The 24,414-nt window shown below is 39.4% G+C and overlaps 2 protein-coding genes across 4 annotated transcripts in view; both read left to right on the top strand.

Annotated features, from left to right (window-relative positions):
* The window catches only part of LOC145436402 (uncharacterized), a 493,503-nt gene that overhangs the window by 94,536 nt on the left and 374,553 nt on the right, over window positions 1-24,414 (top strand). The window lies entirely within an intron of this gene.
* The window catches only part of LOC145436850 (cyclin-Y-like protein 1), a 95,718-nt gene continuing 90,634 nt past the window's right edge, over window positions 19,331-24,414 (top strand). The window contains exon 1 of the mRNA XM_080314063.1: window positions 19,331-21,477. The gene's annotated coding sequence lies outside the window, so the exon portion shown is untranslated. The remainder of the gene's footprint in view (window positions 21,478-24,414) is intronic.

The following is a 24,414-nucleotide window of genomic DNA, read 5'->3' as shown; positions in this document are numbered from 1 at the left end:
CATCTGTAGATTAAGTCCCCACAATGCGTCCGACAATGAGCCCAGGTCGTTTACAAGAAGTCTCATTCTATTTTACACGCTTTAATGACCTAAACGAGCGAACGGTGCATCTCCATCTGATAATCCGAATAGTAGGCAAACTTGTTTGATTACCTCGGATATTGATTTATTCAGAGGTACTTGTTTTTCAGAGAAGCAAGAAAAAGGCGGGAGGCGGAACAACGTTAATCATGTACTAGCTCCAACATTTCTTCATCAACAAATTTGAGATTTACGAGCGAAATCGCTGCGTTGCATTTAAGAATTCAAGCTGCCGATTTCGCGTTCGATCGATACAATTGACACTTTACAATGTAATGATGCGATTTATATCGTGCATTCTACAGTCAGGTAACCAGAAAAAGTTGCACAAATTCACAGCACGACAAAAACAACATTCATATCCGCGAATATCGTTCCCATTCTCGCTGTCTCATCGTATGGATGTTTTAAGGCGTTAATTACTGATATAATGGATTTGAACAGAAAAGTTCTTCTACTAGAGTAGACTTGAAGCCATCATTATGTAGGATTTGGTGCATTTATCATGATTGATACGCAGGTTACAATGGAATAGCTTCATTTCAAAATAAATATCTTCTGTCTTCTATGATGAATTATTGTCATACTGTATATTTCGTTGTAGCAACCAATGTCCTCTTTCTAAATCACCAGGTCAGAGAATGTCAAAGAATAATTATGCTGGAATTTATTTGTCAAATCAGCAATCGTTGTCCAACTCTAATCAATACTACTGTCACACTCGTTATCATGAATATTCGTGATGTTACTTTTTCTAGGCCGATATACATTTCATGCAAACTTTCACGATGATTGTAGTAGGTAGTCATGTGTATATAAAGACTAAAATCTCGATATGTGTTAGTGATCAGGTGTTATGGTTTTAAATAATTGAATATGATGTACAAAAAAAATACAAAACACGGAAAATGAATAAAAAAAATGTTACTAATCCCACATGTATCGTGTATAGTGTGTTGATATTTTTAATGGTCGATTATGATAAAAAAAATTAATAAAAAATGAATAACTAAAAAAAAAATGAACAAAAAAAAACTGCTGTTGAACATAGACGTCTCTAGTAGTGTATGAATCCCAATGTAATATCAAGTACGTAGTATCTTATATATATTCCGTCATCATCTAGTGATCACTTTCCATGTGTTTAGTGCAGTTGACGTCAGGACAAAAATTGAATATTATATTAACCGAGTTTATAATTCCCATTGCCAACATATTTCATGGCGAATTTTCATCAGAAACCTGGATAGTATTCTGTTGTATAATGACGGTCGCTGTACGTCAAGCTAATGATTTTTCCTGCTTCCATATCGACGTTCCCGTTTTCTGCTACCTTGGTCATTCTAAATGCCTGCACCAAAATATCATTGGCTTAGCCCCCTTAGTGACCCGGTTGAACTAACATTCTCAAGTTGATCGATAATCAGGCGTTTTCTAAATGTATATTAATCGGATTTTCTGAAAACCGTATAAATGTGATTCAAAGTGCTTCCTGGAGGTACAGGATTTCAAGATACAATTGAATAGTATGTTTATTCTTTCCAATTCTGTACTAGTTGCTGACGATCACCCTGGACGAGTGTCAGCCGAAAGTATTCGGGTTCATCTCAATAGGAATATACTATTAAAATATGATTCATTATTCACTTATAACAGAATTATTATGATTCACTGATTGACATTCTATAACTTGTTGTTGTTGTTGACAATCATTTCACATCTTGTGATTGATTCGAAATATGGTTACCATATTTTGGGAATCTGAAAGGAGGACACTTTCGTAAAAATTTATGTACGGTACTTACAATACGGGAGAAATAGCCGAAAAAATTGGTAAATTTATTTCTAGTTTGAAGTTGGTCGTCTAAAAAAAGGTCATCAGGTCGATTCGACTCCTGATTCACCCACTTTATCCGTTATATTTCAGTACATTTTTAACATATCCGTTATATTTCAGTACATTTTTAACATATATTTAACCAGATATTCAGGCGCCCTCCCTGAGGACACGTATTGTAACCCTATGCGAGACAACACTGATAATACCCACAACCCAGAATTTGATGAATGACTTCCAAGTACTTTCACCTTAGGCTTGGCGTGAAGGGGCTGGATTATCGGCGACTGTATTTTCTTCATGTAGTGCATTTTCATGTTATGTAATGTGTAGAATTGGTGTGAAATAAACAATAATTAGTCATTTGAGCTTGACATTTCCGTCGCTTTATTGGGATGTGAGGAGACTCAATTGGTGTATGTTATTAGAGAGAGAAAGAGTCTTCATCATTTCATCCGAACAAAATACCTAAACAGATGGCAATGATGGCGCTACAGAAAATAGGCCCTGTGGATATTCTCGGGTATCCGCTGTATCACCCAGGTATCTCTGCATAATAAGCAGACTATGTCTTGGATTCGAAATAGTCAGGTATCACTCAAGCATCATCTGTATCACTCAGATATCTGCTGTATCATAACAGTCGTTCCTCTATGGCACCAATAAATGACGAATATAAGGGTTTGAAGCTGGGTTAGGGTTACGGTTGGGGTAAGTGTTTCCCAAGATTAGGGTTGAGGAAGACGGCCCATAAGAATAAGGTTGGGGAAGAGGAATATTAGACAATTTTGGGCAGTCGGATATTACGGCAGATTTTTTGGGATATTCTCAGATAACTAACTTTTGATGCGGGTACTTCCGGGTAGTAGATGTAACCAGATGTAAGATTTGATTACAGGCCAATAGAACGAAGTCTACAAATTCATAATCAAATACAGACAGCTGACACCTTGAATTATGACTGGTAGCAGTCTAGAATGCTTGTCAAGAGTCCAAGAAAATATAAATCAACTATCCCACTACCATTCAAGAGTACACAATACTTAAAGGTCAGCCATGTTATCACATTTATTTGCTAAAACACATCAAGTATGCCATTACTTGCCAGTCTAACGATATATGATATGAGAACTGATAAAAGATATTATGATTAGACGTGAGCTCTCCTCAGTATGGTATTCTCGCGTAGCTGTGTCTGAAATTCACAAAATTGAAGGTATTGTTTCAATATCAGTCGTAGAAATGCACTTGCTCCCCACCTTGACATGTAGTTTTTAAAGCCATCGCTGACGAATGTCACAATAGGGCATAGGCCTACAATCTCAAGAATCATCAAAGTTGTTGTTGTGGCAGTCAACAAGTCAAATCCCTCTTTGCGCACTTTGTTGCATGACTGACTTTCATGCTACCACAGTAGTTGCACGATACTCTTTCAATCAGCACTATACAGCGGCGCTTGTGCTACGGCACAATCTTTAGCTACTATGAGTCTTCCAGCAGTTCATGATCATAACGAAATATATCCTGATGACGTTCAACAATGTGATAACTACATTTTGTGAGAAAGTATTCCCAGTGTGGACTTGGACTCTGCGTCAGCAATTAAATAAGAATATGCATACAAACATATACAAGTAACTTTCTGGAGTCATATATTTATATTAAATGCATGGATATTATTAAAATGATGCCTTGGCGATGATATCATTCAAGATGCATGCAGTGGCGTAGCAGCCACTTGGAGGTTCTGGCTCTGCGCCAGGGGCGGCAGGCTCCAAGGGGGCGGCAAAATGAGGCTAACGCAGTGTACACAGCCGGCTAAAGCAGCGTAATTGGTAGTCCTATAGCTGGCGTCCCGTGAGCTAAAATTGAATCAAACTGGCCTTCAACGAAAGCTAGTGTCACGCTAATTCCGAAAACACGAATTAATATGTTAACATGACAATGGAACCATTCCGAAATAGCCGCCAAGGCCGCGTGTTCCTAGCTATGGTTGGTTGGTTAGTTAATGCAAAGCTACTTCATTCGACACCATATTTATACTCGTGTCTGGAACTTCATCTGACCATTGGTGTTTCAATTGAGAGCTGTGCGAGCTTTTCAAAACTCAAACTGATTAAGGCCGTAAGGTACTGCTAGACTCACAAGAATTTTCAAATTGCGATATTTTATAAACAGTAAATGCTGGATTCCCAAAAATTGGTGTGTAAGCTATTCATACTCAACTTCATATGCTGTATAAATTTCAGCATTTCACATTGATTCCTTGGGCCCAAATTGGGGGGGAGATTGGTGAATCGGACGGTTGGCACGAGGAAACGCCTGTCTCATCCATGGGTGCTAAGAGATTCTAAGCAATGCTTTATAAAGTGTCCTGAGGCCTCTAAGTAACTGCTGAAATGCGTGAAACTTCCAATTTTTAAAAAAAATTTCACGAAATATTTGTTTGGTACTAGTACGGTGCCGAATTTTCAATATTTTTTCATAAAATTCAGATAATAAGTACGATAGTAAGTACACTATACCTCCTATAGCAAAAGCAATAGTCTTAGCAGGTAGAACAGTCCTACTGCTTGTACTGAGCCAAGTTTGATCAGGATTGAAGGTATTCTGATATTAAAATTTCCTGTCCCCATGACACCATATTACCAAAAACTAGAACTGGGAGAAAATCCACTTTGAAAATTGAAAAATATTTTGGTGAAAAAGCAGAGCAGGTATTTGAAATCTGTTGCTTTTAAATGGTGCAGGCATGCTGTATTCAGTACATAGCCAAATTTGAAGACAATTGAATGTGCCTAAATGCAAAATCAGTCATATAAAGTATGAGTGATTTGATGATTTTTTACTCAAAACTGCTATACCATATTCGAAAAATTTGCAAACCTTGAATTGGACATCAGTTAGATGTTGTAAAGATGAAACAACATATCAAGAATGCTGCGACATTGTCAAAATACCCATTTCAGGTGGTATGGGTGAAGATACTACATCCATATTTCCCCCCGAGACCTTTCAAACATACAAATTTTAGCATCAATTTCATCATGTCACTCCAATACGAATTTGAGTTGCATAACCCTTATGCAGTAGCCTGTATGCAGTTCCAATATCCTTTGCCAGATGAGTCACAGTCAGATAATTCACAATCTTCGGAACGACTGCATCAAAAATGTAGAAATTGTGAGGAAAATGATTCCCCCGAATCCAAACCACCATTATCAGATGTTGAATGCGGTGAAAGCTCCAATCTTTCTCAAAAGATTGTTCAGTTCAGCTGTTCAGGAACCATTGGTATACCTTTCTACCATGGTTTTATCTTTTACTATTTCCAAATGCATTCGTAGTGTATGTCTTTGTCCCACTGGTCAATTAAACCATTAGATATCAAAATATACCAAGGAAATCTTGAAAAATACACAATATGATAAACAACATTCATAATATTGACAGCTTTCAGCTATTCCCAGGTGAGCGAACGGCTGCTGGCAGACTTAGACAACTAGAAAATTTTCTGCTTTTCTGAATTAGATTAGAATTAGAGCTTCACAGTTTTTTCAAACTAGATTAGAATTAGAATTAGAGCTGCACAGTTTTTTCCAAATTAAATTAGAATTAGAATTAGAGCTACACAGCTTTTTCAAATTAGATTAGAATTAGAATTAGAGCTACTAAGCCTTTTCCAGATTAGATTAGAATTAGAATTAGAGTTATACTTAGTTCGCAAAAACTTGGAAATGGAATGAAATTGTATATGGGAAATGAATACAGCAAAATGCAGTTCACATCAAATCACAGTGCGCGGTGCAAAAGGCCGTGAGGCGATAAGCGCCGCATATTTTTGTTTAATAAACAACAACAATAGTGCATTCCCATAAACATGAGAATAGTTAACTTCTGTACACCAAGCTTGGCTCGATTTTTACTATACTTTGATAAAATATTACTTCTTTTATGGTAACCATGGGCATCGCCCATGTTAGTCAGAATGGCAATGTACTAACGTTGCGGGGATGAAGAGCGGTCTGTCAGTCTGCGATTGTATACGGGAAGTCCGTGGTCTACGGATAGCAGCTTATAGTATATACTTAACTGGCAGTAGTTGACACGAACGTCCTGTGTAGTTCTTGACTGTAGTTCAATAGACACAAACAATTGCCTTTTCCAGATATATTGTACGGACGGTATATCAATTCGGGTACAAGCAGTAGGTTAGCGTACATGAGTCTCACTGAGTCAACTTTGATATGCACTGGGTTATAACTATGCGATAAGTCACGTGATGTAGTATTATACCATAACAGATATAGGAGAGAGAAGGGGCCAGAGCTCCACACTGTCCCATCAAAGACGGAGTGATAACGATATTACAATCATACAGGTAACTGAATAGGACAGAGGCACGAATGTGAAATGCAATAACTACAAAACAGAAACTGTACAATGTGCGGATTGAAGGTAGCACGTGGTCACCATGAGAGGTCGAATCCCGTGTCCAAGAAATTATTAGATAGCGGCATGGGTTGGAAAAGGCAAAAGGTTTTTTTGTATTATTATAAGAAATAAAGAACAATAAAGTAAAGGGCGAGTAGCGTCATAACCACCGCGCCATGCGTGCGTAATGTTAATGTGTACGGCGTGGCATATTTGAAAGACGGTTTTAAGGAGTCATCGGAAATCCCGTATCGGCGAGTCTGGGACGATTTGAAGTTAGAAAAGCCGAATTACCCAAGTCGTTAATCGACGATTACCGGGGAATAATTTTCGGAGATCTGAGAGTGGAATGATACATGGTGAAGTCATATTATGCGAATTTTATGCCAGAGTTGTGAGAACTCGTTAACAGTAAAATCGTGGCTTGAGAACGCGGCGTGAACAAAGCCGTGTCAGAGTCTAGTCATAACTAAAAAAAAACGAAACCAAATCCAATTAATGACGCGGGGTTGCCGACAAAAGAGCGGTGGTTATGGCCGCCAAGCAAAATACATGCAAGCATAAAAAGGGGAATAATAAAACACATTAAAATTGGTCCTCTGAGGGATAAATCAATGTCCAGCCATCCGGCAACCATTAGGGGATGTGACGATCACATGTGCCGCTAATGGCGCGGATGGGAAAGTCCGATCGTCATGTTATGTCGAAGAACGAAAGTTATTTACAAAGCCGTGCGAAAAAAAAACACCGCCAAATTGCCGAGATATTTACAAAAGTTTATGCTCATTTCATGTATCGATAACCCTGCCAATGTAATGGCCATATATAATCGCGTTATGACCAACCGGGATTGTAGAATTTCGATGCGCGCGAAGCGGAAATGCTGGTGCGGTAAGAATCCGGTTGAAACAGCATCCTTAGAACCGGACGTTGTCATCGTGAACGCGAGTCATTCCGCCAGGTAGGTCGTTCTTGGGATAAGCGACACAGCGCGTCTTAGGGCATCGCGGGCAGGTAACGAGTAATATCTCTCGTGATCATGAGCAGATGGCATTCGGCAATTTGGTGCGGTCACGGGGCGTGAATACGATTTCTGGAAGATAAGTCGGCAGCAGTATCAATGAAACCAATACATGCTCGCGCCGTAAACACGAGTAACAATAAGAACATAATAACAAAAGCATGGAAACAATAATAAGGCAACAATTAGGCATCGTGTGGCAGGCAGCGAAACAGATGATGGATGGCTAATTTCTTTCGGTAGTAAACTAGTGCATCTATATGCTGCAATCAATTCAAGTGGTGGCGGTGACGTCATCTATGTGACGTAGGTTACCACACGTAAAAATAATGAAAAAAGGTAGAAATCAAACTAGTCAGCAAAGTACATCGGAACACGTGCATTTTGCTGGCAAGCTAAATCTGGTATCGACATCAAATCATCCGGATCAGTAATGTTTACGTGATTTAATCAAGACGGATCGAAAGAAAAGGAATAACAAGCAATTAATCATCACAACACGCACACTTAACATATCGAAAGTGTCAACGTGTGCCCGGCTACTCAATGTGCTTCGAAGTCTAAAATAATAATGACGTATCGACCGGTAAGATACATCGTATAGCAGTAAGTGTTAGATCAAATTTCTCCAACACTGGATAATAACATTATCCAAAAACCGTATTATATATTATACACACTAAATAGTGTCCGGTCATGGATCATTTCGATAAGACAAGCGTACGGGCGAGACGGTAAGCGGAATTCTACTTCAGCTTCGTTATGCAATAGACAGAAAGTAAATAGAATGAGTTTTAAACTGGAGGGTTGCAAAACATAAATTCCATGCGTCCATAGAATTGCAGAATTGCGTACCAACAGTCCCCATATCTAAAAACGGTTTGGCGAGATGTCAAAGCCAATACAAGAAGAATTACTTGGATACGTAATTCCCCCATTCTCACAGTATTACATACGACCCGCGGGAGCGGAAGGCGAAGACCTATACAGACCCAGTACTCCAACCGTACACCTAATTACCGAGTTCCCCAAGTAGCTCGAAAATGGGCAGGAAAAATTGGAGACTGTCGTGACTATACAAAATGTTTCACGGATCTCGGGTACCAGATGTACAATGAAAAATTAATGAAGTAAGTAGGGAGGTAAATAATGAATAATGAGTTAACAAAAAAAAACGAAAGAAACCGAGACTACGCGGGGTAATCAAGACGATTTTCGCGACGTCAATGAAGCAAAACTGAAATGAAAAAGAAGCTAGTTTTCTGCGAAAATGGATGATAGGTCATAATCTTGCAAGTTCCGAGGCGCCGTCAAGCGTCGTCTGGAAGTCAAAGTTTTTGTGCGGGACAGTCGTCCAAAATTTTGTATTTACGTACCTTATTCAGCGCATTAGAGTAGGCGAATCGTCGGGTTAAACGATCCAGAAAATTACGCGTCATGTGTTAAATGTATATCAAATTAGAATAGCACGCCGCGATACGGTCATTCATACAATCTGAAGTTACGTTAGATAGCAAATCGAATTATGGGCGTCTGAAAGAGCTGAGATCGTTATCTGATTGTATTCATCTCTAATCGTACGCTCGCGAACGTTTAAAACAACAAAGGAAGTCAGAGGCAATTATTCAATAGGGTAGCGTTGCGATCTCAAAAATGAATTTATATACAAGCGAAGAAATAATAAATTACATCGTCAATTCCGAGTTACCGTTACCGAGAAGTATTGTATCCTTTAGTGAGCAGAACGCAACGGTGTGATTAACAAACGAATCAGTCAGAGCTATTATGAAGCTCGTTTCAATTACCGAATGAATTAGGAATACTCGTTTAGTACCATAGTCAAAAACAATTATCAAGTAAAATGCCGTAGATTATTGTAATGTAGCGTGCGAACTGTGACGTAATATTGAAATTTTCGAACAACCTATTCAAATTAACGAAGCCTAAAGTGGACGATATTCGATCAAAAGTTGCGTCTTTAAAATAAGTAAAAGCGAGTCAAACAATCAAATTAGTAGGTTACGGATGGGATCACGGGTATAGGCTGTGCATTTCGCGGAACATCACCGTTCTGCGATTGTATACGGGAAGTCCGTGGTCTACGGATAGCAGCTTATAGTATATACTTAACTGGCAGTAGTTGACACGAACGTCCTGTGTAGTTCTTGACTGTAGTTCAATAGACACAAACAATTGCCTTTTCCAGATATATTGTACGGACGGTATATCAATTCGGGTACAAGCAGTAGGTTAGCGTACATGAGTCTCACTGAGTCAACTTTGATATGCACTGGGTTATAACTATGCGATAAGTCACGTGATGTAGTATTATACCATAACAGATATAGGAGAGAGAAGGGGCCAGAGCTCCACAACGTAAAGTTTTAGAAACTAGAATGCTGTTCGCAGACTACAAGCTACTCTAGCAGGCTATATTCGTCATAATATCTACTATGACTGCACGGTGTAAGTAATGCGATGGCGGCTTGGCACTGGATTTCCCTGCGCAAGCGGGATATTCTTTTTAACTCACTGCAATAGTGCAATATGCCTCGGACAAAGAGGCATTTTCAGGAAAACAATAATTAGATTGGAACTAGAATTAGAGAATACGGACATTTCACAAATTAGATTAGAATTAGAATTAGAGCATACGAACATTTCACAAATTAGATTAGAATTAGAATTAGAGCATGGAATCATTTCACAAATTAGATTAGAATTAGATTACTGGCATTTCGCTCTAATTTAGTGAAATTAGACAACTAGAATTTTCGGCACTTCTTCGGTATTCTCCACTCAGCGACCAGTGTTCCCCCATGACACCAACAAATGTTTCCCATGAACACGAACAAAAATTTATAAACGTCAAAATAAATTGTTTTTTTGTGTCTTTGTAAAGACGGATATTTGGGTGGGGATGGGGGTATTAGGGTTGGGGAAAGGGGGATTGGATGCGGGTTAGGGTCAAAGTTGGGGTTAGGGGAACGGGGATATTAGGGTTGTGGGAGGGGAGATATTAGGGTTGAGGGAGAGGGGGATGTTAGGGTTAGGACGGTTAGGGGAGGTGGGATATTAGGGTTGAGGGGAGATATTAGGATTGGGGGAGAGGGGGATGTTAGGGGAGGCGGGATGGGTTAGGAGAGCCGTAATATTAGGGTTAGGGAGAGGGGGTGATATTAGGGTTGGGGAAGAGGGGGATGTTAGGGTTGGATATCATGTCCCTAACCCTCTTCTCCAACCCTAATATCACCCCTCTCTCCAACCCAATATCCCACCTCCCCTAACCCTAATATCCCACCTCCCCTAACCCTAATATTCCACCTCCCCTAACCCTAATATCCCACCTCATCTAACCCTAATATCCCCCTCCCCTAACCCACCTCCAATCCCCCCTTCCCCAACCCTAATATACCCTCATTACACCCCTAATCTTGGGATACCCTAGCCCACCTCCAATCTTCCTTTCCCGCAACCCAGTAGTACAAAGACACAAAAAAACAATTTATTTTGACGTTTATAAATTTTTGTTCGTGTTCATGGGAAACATTTGTTGGTGTCATTGGGGAACACTGGTCGCTGAGTGGAGAATACCGAAGAAGTACCGAATTTTCTAGTTGTCCAAGTCTGGCTGCTGGCCTGCTGAATGTTTTGAAAGTCACGCTTCATCGATTACAGATATGGCTCTTCTATTTATTGTATAATATCAGCACGGCAGAGGGATTATAGACAATTTTGAGTGAGTTTAAATATATGAACTTGTATGGGGGGTGGATTTCTACGAAAATGGGTGATTTCAAATCGTATTTTAACATACTTCTAATTCGAAATCAGACAAGAGCAATACATTTTTAAAAAGAACTAGTTTCATACTTTAGGATTCTGCAATAAAAAAATTTTTGAAAATTTTGTTAGTTCAGCAGTACCTTACGGCCTTAAGTCTTATTTACGTTCTACCATGAATGATGATCGGCTATCAGCTCTATTGATAGCAGTGGTTCTCAACCTTTTTGTCTTCGCGGACCACTTTTGGACCGCCACATACCCCCGTGGACCCCCGCAAGTTTTCGTTCAAAATTATCTCAATTATCGTGCAACCGTCAACTGTCTCGTGCAAACATTGATTTTAGGTTAGTAATAAACAGTCAGAAAATGAATTTTATTCCAAATAACACCACACTATATGTCGAAATTGGGTAGACTTTTAATATTTCGAAACGAATTTTCCACCTGTATTTATTGTCTTGAAAATTCTCGTCTTTGATTGCATATGAACGAGTGCCGAAAGTCCATTTCCACAAAGATATATTGGTGGCGAATGTAATAATAACGCGTAACGCTTCCGACGATAGCTTTTGGTGTGTGTTTGTAATGAACATATCATGTCATCATGTTTATATCTATCTAGCATCTCATCTTGAAGGTATTTAGTGGTTATATCACAGAAGAAAATGGATTTCGTGGCGGCGCGGTTTCAATTCCTTCATTGGGACATACCAGGAAAAAAGTTCAGGAACTTCTATTTCTAACGAATGTTTACAAATTTGCTGCGACTGACAACTGCAAATCCAAATTGCTATCTCCAACATTCAATTTTTCAGAAACCTTAACAAAACATTTATAAACAGTAATATATGTTTGCATCAGCATGCTATTGGTAAGTTGACAATAAAATGAGTTTGCACCGTCGGATATTTCATCTCAGACGGCCATTTTAATAACGTGAGTCCTAAAGTTTTAGTAATTATGAAGCGAAGCGAAAACTGTCCCATGCTTTTCCTAATTAAAAAAATGTAAATTAGGTTACCAATGACTTTAGCCTACAATGACCAGAGGCTTCGCAGACCCCCTGAAAATGCTTCGTGGACCACCAGGGGTCCGCGGACCCCCGGTTGAGAACCACTAGTCTATAGAAAGAGTCTACGTTCAAAATCTTGAATTTGAGGATATTATCGCTGATTTTGCATCGGCAAAGCCCGAAAAGTTAAGTTTTGAGACGGCTATTGATTTTCTATTTGCATAATGCATTCGTTCGCTATTTCTTGCCATGAATCTATATTGATATTAGCTGCGGTCTACTTAGGGGGGCGGCATTTTGAGCGAGAGCCAGGGGCGGCAGCACATGCTGCTACGCCAGTGGATGCATGTATAATATGATTTTTTCGAGGAATGAAATTATACGCTCCTGACAACTTAAAGGTACCATTTTCCACTGAGGAATCCTTGAAACCTAGATTGGCCGTGTTGCAGCATGCGAGACATAGTACAAAGCTACGAACGTTAATGGAAATAACACATTTCCGAATTCATGATCATATCCCACAATAATGTCAAGAAGTCAATGAAATCGGTATGGTCAAAAAATACCAGAGTATATTTAATGTGAAGGATAACAGGCATTATTTCCTTTGTGGTGTCATAAAAGTATAGATAACTAAGGTTATCTAATTTATCTAAAATGAATGTAGGGGAGAGGAGGCCAAGATGAGACACTTTTCTGATAATTCAAGGCCACTCAAAGAGTAATGCCTTCTGAGGATTAATTTTGGTACAAATGGAAAGCCTGTGATCTCTACTTTCTATGACGATGGCTTGAGTTATATTGAACAACATACTGATGGATTTCTTGGCCCTCAAAAATCCTTGCTCAAATGTCTCAACTTACCCCCAGGTGAGGGTAAGATGAGACAGACTGTGTTTAAGATGAGACACCAAGCAATTTATGCTCATTACACCACCAATTCATCCCAAATGATGAATCAACCAGCAACATTGTGAATAAAATCTAATAATCATGAAATAATTCATTTTTAAAAAGAGTTGGTACATCATATACAAATATAAATGACATCGAAAACCAATTAACCATGAGATAAGAGTTTCGTTATCATTTTGTCTTGTAATGTCACATCTGGTAAATCACTAGATGAATAATACATTTTGTGTGCCTTCAACAGTAAATTTTTAATCTTCCGAGGCCTTCAATAGAAAAGCCCTCTGATACCCATGTCTCATCTTACCCCCATGATTTTGTCTCATCTTACCCCCACACCTAAATTTACATATAAATTTGAATAAAAAAATTTATGTCCCTTACTTTTCAGATGTAAGCGCATGATTACACTGCTAATATTGCACTCAACCAGCTCCAGTATTCTTGTTTTATAATATTAAGTACTATGATAGGTATGCCCTTACAAACATGAAATCACATAACTGACATAGGCTATGAAAATATAGTTTTTGGCATTTTTCTGCCCAACCTCAAATCTGTTTGCCTTGTTAATATGGTAGGACTATGGAATGGCATTATGGGAACAATATAGTTGAAGGAATCTGTCCATCAGCAAATTTTTCTATGAAAAAATTGCATGTCTCATCTTGCCCCGTGTCTCATCTTGGCCTCCTCTCCCCTACATATTTGAACTTTGACATAGTACATTCTGTTGTGACGTCATAATAAGTGATACTCGACTCGACTCGACTCAAAGCATAATACGTGATTCAGAATCGAATCACTCAGGTACTCGATTTTGCCCAGCCCTAATTATGGTGCTTTTCTATATTATTTAACCGAGAGACCACTAAACAATTTGAAAGTCAACGCCAAGTAGTGTTGATCAGTGCGTTAGTGATGCTCTTGAGTGGGGCTGAAACTCTTCGTGTGAGCAGATTACTAACCTATAGTCAGCCCGACTAAGTCAGGGTGTCGATTTCAACTGCGATTCCGTTTTCTGAGTTTCGTTTGTCCATTGTAATGGATTGGGGAAAGTCGACGTCATGAGAGATAGCACAGAAAGAGTGAAGTGTAGAGTGGTTGCAACCTGATTTATGGGACACTGGCTCTGCTGAATGGTGATTGGTGATTGCAATAATTGCTATGTTCAAATGCAAATCAAACCCACAAGTTTTCAATCAGGGTTGTAATGACTCGAGTCATGGCTCCACTCGAGTCACGATTTTATGATGACTTGACGTGACTGGAGAGTATTTTTTCTCAAAATACGGAAACGACTAGACTCAGCTCAATCTGTGAATCACTACAAAAAATAATTTGCAATTTTGGTCTCAAATTTAAGACATTACTGGATTTGGTCTCATTTTCAGCAAATTCAGTCTTACTGATGAAGTGAGGTCTTGAAATCGAGACTGATTCAGCTTTTCCAGAACATATTGAATCGTCAAGATTAGTCGGTCTTAAAATGAAGACTGATTCAGCTTTTTGATACGGTACCATATTCAATCATGTCAAGATTATTCGGTCTTATAATTAAGGCCATATTCAATTCTCGAGATTATTCGGTCTTGAAATTAATACTGATTCCGCTTTATAAGACATGCAATTTGTCTCTTGGCTTCAAGCGAAAATGGGCTCTAAATTTTGAGACGAAAAATTCTTATTTAGACCGATTGGTCTTTAAGACATTTTTTCATAAAAAGTCACTCTAAGACCATAAGACCAAATTTGTCCTATTTTTTGCAGTGTATTGACTCGACTTGAACTCGTCATTGAACCAAGTCATATGACTCGAGACTCAGCCGGTCTAGACAGACATGTCATTGTAATGTCGAAGAATAGTAAAGGTAGCCTAACCACACTATTGGGATTTCGTCCATTAGTACTGGCACTTGAAATTGCGACCAGAAACTGCTAAAAATGAGTAATATTAAGTATATTATGAATGTGAACCATCCGATATCACCAGACAGAGTTATAAAAATTGATTTAGCAAGACCTTAACTGGAAACTGGTCAGTCAACAAAATGACTTGGACTCGACTAGAGTCATAACACCATGACTCGGATTCGACCCTCTTCTCACTGACTTGGACTCGGTGGTGAATTGAATATGACTTGACTTGACTCTAGTCAAACCTATAAAAGTGAAATTGACTTGTGACTTGATTACAACCCAATGTTCAAGTGGTATAATGCACCTTACAAACCATATCCGAAAGGCCAAAGATACACCACAGTTTAAAATAAATTTTTTCCTGTCCAATAAACAAGTCGGCAAGACTGGACAAGAAATTTGGTCAACTAAGGGACATAATTTCAGGATGGTGCTATTATTGACATTTTGTGCGACTCGACTATAAGCGTCGTGCTCCAAGCTTTGAACCGATTGACCAAAGGTATTGTAAGCGTCAGCAAGTTGTTACTGAACGGGCCTTCACGCCTTCCAGCATTTGTGGGCAGAATGGGGATGATCCAATATTGACTACCGTGTCTCATAATTGTACAATTCCATGGTTACCAGCTAGCTACTATTACTTCTTCTTGATATATATTGGGTAATATCATTAAATGCCTGATTGTTATATATCGCCGTGGCTTAATATTTGATGTCATTTTTCATTTGCTTCTGATCCGATTTCCCACTTCTATTCTCACACTTACTTCAAATTGGTGGAGTTATCTCTTCGCGTTAACCTTCCCATCATCAAAATTCCAGTTTTTGTTCTATTTGCTTTTGTTCATTCCATAGATACAATTCGTGATCTTCTAGTGCAGAACTGTATTTAAGCTCAGCTGTACAATTGATATCAAGCGGTATCATTATTCGATAAGGACTGAGGAGCCAGAGTAGGATTGATGGCAACGTCACCTGCAACTTTTTGTTTAATTATTAATTAGTCTGTAAGAAACCTTTCTGTCAAGCTCAACTCATTGCCAAAAACAACCACTGTTTCCCGTGTGGCTCATGAGTGGTGAGCATATCTGCACCCGCCTGGTCGACTCCGACGGCCCTGCACGAGTACCATCATGTGGTTGGAAATGTGCACAAGCACAATTATTGCCCATTCGAGTCAAATAGTGAGAAATATGGTTTCAAGTACTGAAATTAGACGCTCCTCGCCACTAATAGTTTATTTATCAATACAGAGAATACGGTAATTTCTAATCCAGATCCTGAACTGATATCTGTTTGCGATTCCACATGCAGAGAGCTTACCTTGGCTCAACATGCCACAGTGCCTTTCTGCACGGTGAAATAATCAAGAAGTTTCGTCGCAACGTTTTCCTTGAATGTTTCTGTGAGGACATGAACGAGTCTTCAAAGTTATGAACACACGATATAGCCTATCAAGACTTCTGCGAAAAAGCTTCTGAAAATGGGAGATAAGCACTTCAGCTGTATCAACACATCCAGTCCTAAATCACCAAGGGCACCGCCAGTATCGAAACGTGGTAACAGGCTCATAAAATCGAACGCAAATCACGATGATGATGACGGATTACTTTCGGTGTCAGTTCTGCCGCATATTAACGAAAGAGAGACTCTTGATGGTAAGATTGATTTTATAACTTATTCTATTTACATTGTACCGAATTGAAGGTGCATAATAACTTCAGTATTCTATTGAACATTGTAGTGTAGGCCTATGTTCATATATTGAACTGAAACCTGATATTATCGGCTAACACTCGTCAGAGTTAATCGTCAGCAACTAGTAGAGAATTGGAAAGAAGATCTTATACGGTACCAACAATCGTATCAAAAAATATGACGTCACTAGTATGAAATGTCCAATAATCGAGTCGAACAGCTGGATTTGGCTCAGTCTGTGTATTATCCAGTATGGAATCGGTATTAGTGGCACGGGGTATCGCGCCGACTTTGTTGACAATTGCACGTGTCACGGCTCGTTGATTTTATTTGAAAAAAATATGAATAAATTCAAACAAAATGCTAGTATTGTAATTAGTGTGTAGTATATAGGGCTGGGCACAATGATTCGAGTACTCGAATCTGAATCGAGTATTAATTTTGATGATTCGAGTCGAGTAGTAAAATACGATTTTTCGAGTACTGAAATTATACGCTCCTCGCAGCTGAAAGTTAATTTACTAACGAGAATTATATTGTTCATACTATTTTCCACTGAGGAACCCTTAAAACCTTGATCGGCGGTATCGCAGCATACGAGTCATAGTACAAAGCTAGGAACGTTGCTGGAAATAACATTTACGAAGTCATGATCATCCCACGGCATTGTCAAGAAGTGCAATGAAATCGGTATGGTCGAAAAAAATACCAAAGTATCTTTAATGTGGCGGATAAGAGTCATTATGTTCTTAGTGGTGGCATAAAAGGTACATATTTAAACTTTGTCATAGTACATTCGGTTGTGACGTCATAATGAGTGATACTCGAATACTCGACTCGACTCGAAGCATTTTACGTGATTCAGAATCGAATCACCCAGGTACTCGATTTTGCCCAGCCCTAGTAGTATATAAAGTTTTGACCTCATGTTTTTACCGGGATTTGCTGTATAATAGTTTGTTGGTGAAGCACTTGCACTTCGTCAGTTGGTAACAGTGAGCACCTGATCACTCGTCACTGGCAGAGTCAAAATCATTTCAAATCAGTAATCTCAGTTGTCACGCGAGAATAGTTTACCCCCGACCCCCCCCCCCGATTCTCTATGTGATTCTGACGATTACCAGTGTCGAGTATCAGTTGAAAATATCTGTCTTCAGAAGGCATTTAATGAATCTCTCATTTTTAAGTTTGCCTAAGTCAAGTCCACAAAATCAATCCGAAGATCAAACATAGCTACTAGTACATCTTCCATAGCCTAATTTGATTGATAAATTTTTATGTTATGCCGGTATTCGTAAGGCCTACTGAGTTTATATGTGATGCACCTAACTCACAAATTGCCTGGTGTAGACTAGGATCATAGCAGTGTTGGGATGACTCAAGTCAAATTTTGTGTAGGCCTATGACTTCACTTGACTCGAGTTACTTTGCAAAATTGACTTGACCTGATTCGGGTGGTTCATGAATGTGGATTGACTCGTGACTCAATAATAATAGACTCCAGCATGAAGATATACAGTTACTCATGTATTTTGTTAGCAGTTCTTTGTGTGCGTGATCCACACAACGTCACTTTGCATGTACCTTATATTTAACTTTATATTCGTCATTTGATTCAAGATAAATGGACAATTAATCTGCCTTTCAACCAGTTAAAAAATTGTAATCACTTAGCATCATCACTCATACTTTGAAAATTCAACTTAACTTGAATCGTGACTTGACTTGACTCGAGTCACCCCCAAAAAAAACGGGTGACTTGACTCGAGTCACCTTTGAAAATCGATTGACATGACTTGTCTCGAGTCAAAATGTGCGATGACTTTTGACTCGAAGGTAGAGACTTGATCCCAACACTGGATCATAGTAAAGTGGTATGTTCGTTGCTGTTTATATTGTTATTCAATTTATCTTTCTATTTTCGCAAGACTTTGACCAGCCGCCTTCCGACCACCCGCAAACAGAAACCATTTTTTTGCACATGTTCAGAGTGAAAGGTAAGCGCAGAACGATATTTTTTTAGTTATCGTTGTACGGAAATAATTTCCTTTTCCAGTTCTTGAAAAGAAGAAAGTCGCAAACGCAGCCATGAGTTGTCAAATTCCTTGATTATGTTTCAAGGCCGTTCCGATAAAACTTTGTCCAATGTCAAACGTACATTCAATCCATGTAGACTTGTACTGAACCAGACTTGTGCAAACTATCAGTCTAGTTCCTTGACGGTGAACTAGCTGCTTGTATTGTGAGTAGTTCTAGATCTAGTATGGCATTTAAAAAAATAGTTGCTTAAATACTAGAAAAACAGTATTGCCGTTTAGCGTGAATCTTGATACCAGTGCTCTGTTGTGTGATGTTTTTGCAGCCATTGCTAGCTCAGACTCATCACTCGTCACTACTGTGAGGTAGCCAGGGAATGGCTTTTGGGGGTCGCAATTCGTCCCATTTTAAACTTGTACTCGCGTGGAAAACAGTTATGCTATTATAAAAATTAATTAGTTGCTTTAGACTTGAATCTAGTTACTTGGTCAGTTGCGGATTTTTAAAGGTTGTCGGTTCTAGTTTGTGATAACTATGTTTGTGAGTTTTGTAAAGCGTGTAGTCTAGTTCTAGTTCTAGTTGCGCATTTTGAAAATCCAATAGTCTATAGTCAAGTAATTTCTGTGTTCCACCACAGATTCTCGGGTGTGCGGCGAAAAATTTTCGAAGTCTTAAAAAGAAGAACTTATAGTAGTTTGAAAAAGGCCTGGAGACTAATATACGCGACTTGCAGACGCTTTAACTTCTGCAACAGCTGATAAATGAACACAAGTGGCAATGGAAATCAGTTCTGGCATCCTAACAAATCAAGCGATATTTCCGCGGAAAGAGCAGCTGATTAATTTACGAAATCGGAAAGCCATTTCTTCAAAAGAAGTTGCGCGATTTTTAGCTGTCTGCTAGCAAATCCTATTCCACAATCGATGCAAAACCAATAAATATTCTGTTAAAATTTGCTTCTTCATGGCAAGGTTTGGTTAGGTGAAATTCAAAGCTGTAAACCAGAGAGACGCTGCTTGGAATTAATGACTAAGTCTGTGTGGCGATTTCAACGCAAGTGGTTTTGTTAGCGATAACCAAAAATCCTTTTCATATCTACGCATGTGCATTACAAAATGAACAATTCGACCTCTTTTCTATTGTATATGTTCTGCTCATGCAATAAAAAACATCTTTTCTTGGTGAAAGTGTCCCGCAAGAGTTTTACAACTTTTCCAGTGTCCCGCAAGTTAAAAAATCGCCGAAGCATGCCGTAATTTTCCGTGTATTATCCGCAACATTTTCACGATTTTTGGCCCTAAAATCGGGGGGTTCGTATTATACATGGAAACAACACGCTTGAAAAAAATCTCCCTCGATTAAAAACTTGAAATCACACCTTTCTTCATGTTTGTTTCCAATCGCGCATCACTTTCAGCCATCGTGCCCAGTAATTTGTATTATCAGTATAATGCGCTACCAATTAGCAAAAAGCATGTTGTCAATTAACGAGAGTCGTCTGCACAGCACCCAATCTCCTGCTGAATTGGTTTGTCGTTTGTACGCGAGCGAAATTAGGTCATTCATTGATTGCTGAACGCCGCGCGGCAATCCTCGCTAATTCATCGACAGGGCAGGTACGCAAAATATAATCCCTTGCGTAGTCGCACCTCCAGCAGGCGTGGTGTGTACGACATAACTGTTGGCTTGAGCAATTGCATTTGACCTCGTGCGCAAGATGTCGCGTCGCCGGCCTCGCAGGTTGCTGTCTACTCTCTTATAGAGACAATACCGTTACTTGTATAAAGATTAGCAATCGCATCCGTAATAGGCCTCGTGCGCAAGACGTCGTGTCGCTGGCCCGAACTATCGCGTCGCAGGCTTTGGCTGCTCTGTACTATCGTTTAGAGACAATGCCGGTAATTGCATAATGATTAGCGATGGTTATGTCATGATTGTCCGACAGTGACATTGCAAACCAGAACAACATCGCGCACTAAAACACAGCCATTCATGAACTGGTAATGCAGGGTGCGTACTATACATGGGTACATGCTTTTCCCCAGAATTTGCATGCCATTTTAAGGGTGCGTATTATACATAGGAGCGTACTATACTTGGAAAATTACGGTAACACTTACTCATTATGACTTGATAACAGCTCAACAAATTAAATAATGCACATTCTTTACTCTTGTATTTAGCACTAGTTACATATCGTCAATAATAAATTTTGCTCATTTCATTGTGTTTTTTGTTACCATACTGGGCTGTTGATCGCAGAAATGTCGTTTCTGTGGATATTCTTCATATTTGGATTCTGCGATATGACCAATTGAGATTCCCATAATGTATAAGCACCGATTATGGCCTCGTACAGAATTTTACAAACTACCCATATATCTAGCTAGTTGACGGTCAACTAACTAACAGTTTTTTTTAGATCTAGTTGTAGTTCTAGTTGCAAACTATGAAAAGGGAGTAGTTCTAGTTCTAGTAGCGCACTTTGAAAATCCAGTAGCCCAGTTTGGACAAGTCTGCCGCCATACCCTGTGGCACCTTTGCAACTGTTGTTAACACTCTCGAATAAAGGTATTTATAATATCATACCTATTTTTCAGTTATCAAACGGAGTACACAAAGATATAGTTCCTGCTTGACCATATATTCGCTGATATCACTGTGAACCAACCGAACATGAAAGCAACAATCAAATGGTGAGTGTAGATCTTGATATTCGGCCCTCACCCAGTGGAAGTGAGAACTCATGTAGGTGGTCGAGTAACGCAGAATTTTTGGTGAGCCCTCGAACAGCTTTTGCCTGCTTTTACCGATTGCATGTCTGTGTAACTGCATAGTGTACGTGAACACACAGTAGAGCTGTTCAAAAACAATTTTTCTTTCAAATTGGTTTGGCTAGGCCTACGTCATAAAATAATTATGTTGGCTAAAACAACGCTGGACACCAAATTTGGTTCCATTCCAACCAGTAGAAGCTATGTTGCTGCAGTAGGAAAATTTATCAATTCCATCATTTTATTCAATATATAAAGCAGTGGTTCCCAACCTTTTTCAGTGTCAGGGCCAAATTTAGAATTTCAGAGTACGGTCGGGGCCGCCTGAATACCAAGGCAATGAAACGAACCCAAAATAGTCATCAAAATATGAAAATTGGCATTGTTCCGATCAATCACTTATGACGTAAATGGCCATTGTTATGGTCATTGTGTTGCTGCCCTTCCATTGTCCAGTACAATCGACCTTTTGTGGCCATTTCAGAGTAGTTTTTTCGCCCTGGCGAGATTTCAATTTGTAATTTTGGAATCAGTGCGACACTAGCTTCCGATGAAGACGGGACCTATCAAATTATGCAGACGCTTCGGTCGTGCGCAATAGGACTACCAATTATGCTGCTTTCGGGGCGATATAGTGAATCAGGTTTTATCGCCTGGACGCGCGAAGCGTGAAAACTTTCTGTAATTCTTGATTGAACCAGTCAATATGATCGGAAATTCCATATATATTGCCATCCATTTTTATCCTCTCTTTGCTCACATAATCAGTTTTACAGTTAGAGGCGACGGAGGCGTGTTTGAAAAGGTAGGGCCCCTCAATAATAATTAAACATCTTCGTGTGTATACCCGTTGGCAGGAACGAAACAGCACTTCGTCAGCCACCCTCAAAACAAAATGTTAGACTTGCATCTTGGGCTTCCATAGGGTGGTAAACCTACCGTACCACCTTGTTGGCTTTTGCCACGAAATCGGTGTAAGTGAGCCGGCGCAAAGCGCTAAAATTTATGATGATTGGTGATAAAATCGGTCAATATGAGTGGGAATTACATATATATTGCTATCAATTTCTTGTCCTCGCTGCTCACGTAATCAGATTTACAGGGTAGAGCTGAGTGAGGTGTCTTGGAAACTGTAGGGCCCATTAGTACGATTCCGTAACATGTTATTTCGAGACCTGTCTGCTATATCCAAAAAATATAGAATTGTCCAAACGTAGGCTACTAAACTAAGAGACGCACACGATTTGAAATTGGTATTTCTTCACTGGAATATATTTTTTTCAGTGGTATGGTATTTGTCTTGAGAGGTTCAGATTGCCAACAGAGTATTTTGTATGTATAACGAAGTTTTCGGTCAGCATAAGGGCAGTCCTGTTCAGCCAAGGTTGTCTCGCTGCCGATCGTTCTGACACACTTCTTGGAGTCGCATGTTACATGGCCTTAAACTTAATATCTATTGGTACGTCGTGGCACGGTATTGGCCCATTTCTATAAATCTTGCGCATTTTTTCTTGGAGATGAGTACCCGGAAATCAAGATATTTGGGAGCATGAAATCACGCCTAGAGCAAAAAATTGAAAAGGATGCATAAATTTCAAAAAATACTTTACAACTTATGCTAATTCACGAAATAATTTGAGCCCCTTTTAATCTCGCCCCCCCCCCCCTTGGGGTTTGGCGTGCGGCAGTTATGGTCATGTCTTTATCTGACTATAGCTACTGCTCCTTCAACTGGAAAGCTATGGCACATTGCATTGAAACAGCTGTGACTAAACGATAGCAGTCTACTCACGACTTTCCTGCAATTTTAATTAAAAATTCTAGACTCCAAGCCAAGCAAGTGTATCTTTTTAAATATGAATTTTATTTTTTGTCATAACTCGATTTCTTAATATTTTTCGGGGGCCGCAAGAAGGCTAGCTGGGGGCCGCTGTTGGGCATCACTGATTTAAAAGAGTTAGTCACTGTAAATACTATTTTATTCAAATTCAAATTTTTATACCGCAAAAACTTTCCTTTAGTGATTGGAATGAAACCAAATTTGGTTTGCATCATCTATACTGATAGCCTAACCTGTTTATGGGATAGACAGAAAAAATTTGAAATTTTACTTTCGATTTTCATATTATTATTACCGTAATTTTCCGAATATAGTGCGCCCCCATGTATAATACGTACCCTTAAAATAGCGTGTAAATTCTGGGAAAAAGCCTGTACCCATGTATAGTACGCACCCTGCATTCGCAGTACATGAATAGTTGTGTTTTAGTACACGATGTTGTTCTGTTTTGCGATGTCACTGTCGAACAATCATGACATAACCATCGCTAATCATAAAACAATTATCGCATTGTCTCTAAACGAGTGTAGATAGTCACCAAGGCCTGCAAGGACGGCGACGCGATAGTTCAGGCTAGCAACACACGACATCTTGCGCACAGGGCCTATTACAATTACAGATGCGATTGCTCAGGCCAACGGTTAAATCGGGTGCACCAGTCCTGTTGGAGATGCGACTGATTACGCAAGCGATTATATCTTGCGCAATGCGCACATGGCCTCTTGTGTATGCGAGTGTTAAAGCCTGCCGTTGATGCGATGAATCAGCAAGGACTGCCGCGCACGGTTGTAACAATCAGCGACCTAATTTCGCTCGCGTTGAAACGGCAAACCAACTCAGCAAGAGATCGCATGCTGTGCAGACGACTCTCGTTAATTGGCAATGCACTTTTCGTTAATTGGCAACACGCGTCTCTATTTGGCAGCGCGTTACACTCTATAATACGAATTACGAAGCCCAATGGCTAGAGGTGATGCGCGGTTTAAACAAGCATGAAGAAAGGTGTGATTTCAAGTTTTTGATCGAGGGATTATTTTTCAAGGCTTGCTGTACCCATGT

The sequence above is a fragment of the Botryllus schlosseri genome, chromosome 1, assembly GCF_051294905.1.
Source record: "Botryllus schlosseri isolate E-star chromosome 1, Bs_hap1, whole genome shotgun sequence".
Taxonomy (NCBI): domain Eukaryota; kingdom Metazoa; phylum Chordata; class Ascidiacea; order Stolidobranchia; family Styelidae; genus Botryllus; species Botryllus schlosseri.
The sequence above is the reverse complement of the archived record's forward strand: the minus strand, read 5'-3'. Positions and strand labels throughout refer to the sequence as shown.